This window comes from Rana temporaria (genome assembly GCF_905171775.1).
Source record: "Rana temporaria chromosome 4 unlocalized genomic scaffold, aRanTem1.1 chr4a, whole genome shotgun sequence".
Classification (NCBI taxonomy): domain Eukaryota; kingdom Metazoa; phylum Chordata; class Amphibia; order Anura; family Ranidae; genus Rana; species Rana temporaria.
In genome coordinates, this window is record NW_024404432.1 from 210,903 (window position 1) to 215,375 (window position 4,473).

At 43.7% G+C, this 4,473-nt stretch overlaps 1 long non-coding RNA gene across 1 annotated transcript; it reads right to left on the reverse strand.

Moving 5' to 3' along the window:
* Positions 1-609: 609 nt before the first annotated feature.
* Positions 610-1,493, reverse strand: LOC120921731. Its single transcript, XR_005744935.1, has 3 exons — positions 1,458-1,493; positions 1,204-1,348; positions 610-647 (listed from the first exon to the last, which is right to left on the reverse strand). It is a non-coding gene; the product is annotated as an uncharacterized LOC120921731 (long non-coding RNA).
* Positions 1,494-4,473: the final 2,980 nt, after the last annotated feature.

The following is a 4,473-nucleotide window of genomic DNA, read 5'->3' on the forward strand; positions in this document are numbered from 1 at the left end:
AGATCTCTGATGTTTGTAAAGACCAGACCTGTCTAAAAAACATTTCCCGCACTCAGGACAGGAATATGGCTTCTCCCCCTTGTGAGATCTTTGATGTCTGTAAAGAACGGACTTTTGTGAAAAAGATTTCCCACACTCAGGACAGGAATGCGGCTTCTCCCCTGTGTGAGATCTCTGATGTATGTAAAGATAGAACTTGTCTGAAAAACATTTCCCACACTCAGGACAAGAATACGGCTTCTCACCTGTGTGAGATCTTTTATGCACATTAAGTTTGTATTTAGACTGGAAACACTTCTCGCACTCAGTACAGAAAAAGCTCTTCTCTGTTGGAAGGACGGCACCGTCCCGCACAGTCTGAGGTTCCTCAGGATAAGAGGAATATGATGGTCCGGCACCGTCCCGCACAGTCTGAGGTTCCTCAGGATAAGAGGAATACGATGGTCCGGCACCATCCCGCACAGTCTGAGGTTCCTCAGGATAAGAGGAATACGATGGTCCATCTACACTGTGCGGTGCTGGATGGACATTTGAGGTAGTCGGGTTTTCTCCTGGACTATACTGTGTGATGTCCTCATCTTCTACTTTACAGTCTGGAGACAAAGTGAGACAATCCTCTGAGGTTTTCCTCATCTCCCGTCCATCTACTAAAATAGAGATACAAAGATTATTACTAGACATGAGCAGATTGGTTCCCATAAACCAGGACTCTGCCCACATCAGGCAGCTTTGTCTCTGAGGATCTTACAATTCCCCCCTCAAGGTAACTAGTAAATGGGTCCTCTGATCTCCTACCAGATCATTTCTTTATTCATGGACCTTAGTCAGAGAGTGAGGAAACAACGAGAACTGTCTTTTATAGGAGTGACAGTGATGAGGGGATTATAGGATGAGTGCTAGACCCAGGCATGGGGAAGGCGACACCTGACATATGCCCCAGGTACCTAGGTTGAGTAACACCTATGAGGAAATCAAAATTTTGCTGCCAGCTGAACCCCAGAATCTCCATAAAACCACACTAGATCCATTAATTATGTCTGCAGCAGAGAGAAGGAAGATTATCGGAGAGAAATACAGGACAGGGAACACAGCTCAGGAAAGTGACCAGAGGATTACAGGCTGATATCACCCAGTCACCGCCCTACTCTGGACCAATCAGTGAGCAGTATGGGTGGAGGAATGTATTTAGTGTTAATGACCCACCTGTGCTGATCTCTGTAGGCGTGTCCTCCTCTATAATTAGTCTTATTATTTCATCCTTCTCCATAGACTGCTGATCATCCCTCACATACCTCTCTTCTTCTTCTTCTGCTTTACTCTCAACTTTTATATCTATCAGATATTCACCCTAAGCCAGGAGAATGAGAGAAAATATCACATGTAACATATAAGGTCACATAAAAAAATCCACACATCATCTCTACGAGTCCATGTTTTAGATCCTCTGTCCCACCAACCTTGTAATCTTTAATGTGACCTTCCTGTGTGGAATCCCGGGAATACAGAGAACGGGGACATCTCTCTGGTGGGTTCCTGGTATTAGGTGGCTCCATCATATCCTTGTGTCCTTCTGAAAACTCCTCCATCACTCCATACTCCTCATCCTCCTCTTTATACTCTTCTTTAACAACAATATTATCATCACCAAGATTTCCACTCTGAATATATAATAAAACATTCATTGTAACAAACATGCTGTGTATAAATCATAACTACCAATAATTGTCACTCATCTACGTCTTCATGCTGTAATACTGTTTTGGGACATACAAGAAATGTAACTTCTTTATTTTGTGAAATTTAATAAAAATACAATTGCAAGAAAAAATTCCCAGAATCCTCCTCACCTCTCCTGTCAGCAGCTCCATCATCTTCTTGGTGACTTCTAGAATCTTCTCCATGTTGTGTCTCTCAGGTTTTAGGTAGTCACATGGAGGCACTGTGATGGTCATGTGATCACCTGACTTCACAAGAGGAAATCTCTGTATTGAGGAACCAATAGGAATATCATGTTAGAATCCCAGAATCCTCCTCACCTCTCCGGTCAGGTTTGTGTTTTATTAATAGAGATAAGAGTGATGTCATGTGACCTCACAGAATCCTCCTCACCTCTCCAGTCAGGTCTGTGTATTATTAATAGAGATAAGAGTGATGTCATGTGACCTCCCAGAATCCCCCTCACATCTCCGGTCAGGTTTGTGTTTTATTAATAGAGATAAGAGTGATGTCATGTGACCTCCCAGAATCCTCCTCACCTCTCCGGTCAGGTCTGTTTTATTAATAGAGATAAGAGTGATGTCATGTGACCTCACAGAATCCTCCTCACCTCTCCAGTCAGGTCTGTGTATTATTAATAGAGATAAGAATGATGTCATGTGACCTCCCAGAATCCTCCTCACCTCTCCAGTCAGGTCTGTATATTATTAATAGAGATAAGAGTGATGTCATGTGACCTCCCAGAATCCTCCTCACCTCTCCGGTCAGGTCTGTGTATTATTAATAGAGATAAGAGTGATGTCATGTGACCTCACAGAATCCTCCTCACCTCTCCAGTCAGGTCTGTGTATTATTAATAGAGATAAGAGTGATGTCATGTGACCTCCCAGAATCCCCCTCACATCTCCGGTCAGGTTTGTGTTTTATTAATAGAGATAAGAGTGATGTCATGTGACCTCCCAGAATCCTCCTCACCTCTCCGGTCAGGTCTGTTTTATTAATAGAGATAAGAGTGATGTCATGTGACCTCACAGAATCCTCCTCACCTCTCCAGTCAGGTCTGTGTATTATTAATAGAGATAAGAATGATGTCATGTGACCTCCCAGAATCCTCCTCACCTCTCCAGTCAGGTCTGTGTATTATTAATAGAGATAAGAGTGATGTCATGTGACCTCCCAGAATCCTCCTCACCTCTCCGGTCAGGTCTGTGTTTTATTAATAGAGATAAGAGTGATGTCTTGTGACCTCCCAGAATCCCCCTCACCTCTCCGGTCAGCAGGTAGATGATCTCCAGGGTGAGGTTTAGTATCTTCTCAGTCATGTGACTCCGGTCCTCCTCCATCCTCATTGGTGGCATCATTTGATCTATACAGGTCTCCTTGTAGACAGATAACTTTGGGAAATTAAATGATTTTTTGGATGGTATTGGTCACACAATAATAGGATGTGAGGGGGTAATAGGAGAGTTGATGTACATTCAAGAACTACTACCCCCATGGGAATACATTATTATTATAATACAGGATTTATATATCACCAACAATTTGCACTGCACAGGATGAATCAGACGGCCCTGCTCGTTAGCGACTACAATCTAAGAGGGAGGGTGAAATAATACAAAAGGTGATAACTGTGGGAGATGAGCTGATGGAGAAAATAAATGTACAGTTGTTGGGTGTGGACAGGATAGGTTTCTCTGGAAAGGAGGGTTTTCAAGGATCATCTAAAAGCAAACAGAGAAAAAGATAGTCAGACAGATTGGGGTATGGAGTTCCATAGGATGGGATAGGCTCAGGAAAGTCCTAGAGGTGAGCATGGGAGGAGGTGATAGGGGAGCTAGAGAGGAATGACGAGAACGATTTGGTTGGTATGGTGAAACTAGGTTAGTGATGTAGGTGTGGGCTGAGTTGCGGGTGGCTTTGTCAGTTATTGTTTGTATTTTGAATTTAATTTGTTGGGCGAGTGGCAGCCAATGGATGGATTGTCAGAAAGGGGTGGCAGACGATGAGTGGTATGTAAGGTGGATTAGCCTTACAGAGAATGATTGTGGGGATTTCAGAAGAGAGAAAGTTTGGTTGCCAGGCAGAGAGGTCATCCAGGAAGGTTGATACCAGTCCAGGGGGTCGGTAGATTACAGCAATTCTTAGGCCCTATACACACGATCAGTCCAAACTGATGAAACTTATGTATTAGGCACTCTGCCTAATACATAAGTGTATTCAAGGAAACGCCCCCAAATATCTATGTGAAAAAATAAAAGCCCATAACCCCAATCGCATTCTGCGATCCACCAATCAAAACCTCCTCCAGATACCCAAAGCCAGATACAAGTCCAAAGGAGATCGAAGATTTACAGTCCAGGGACCTCGCCTGTGGAATGCACTACCAACCACCATCCGACTCGAGTCGGACCACTTGGCCTTCAGGAGAAAGATTAAAACCCATCTCTTCTGAGGACAAGGGGTTCCTTACCCATGAAATGGATACAGCGCCCAGAGGCGATTCAGTTTGCATGTGTTGCGCTTTACAAGTTTCTCACTCACTCAAAACGGACTGAAGTTCAGTTTCATCAGTCCAAACCTACCGTGTGTATGGCCCATCAGACTTTTGTCCTTCAGACCAAAGTTTTAAAACTTGCTTTAAAATCGGACTGATGACCGATCGGTCAAAACCGATGGTTAGTACGCAAAAGCATCGGTTCAAAACCCGCGCATGCTCAGAATCAAGTCGACGCATGCTTGGAAGCATTGAACTTC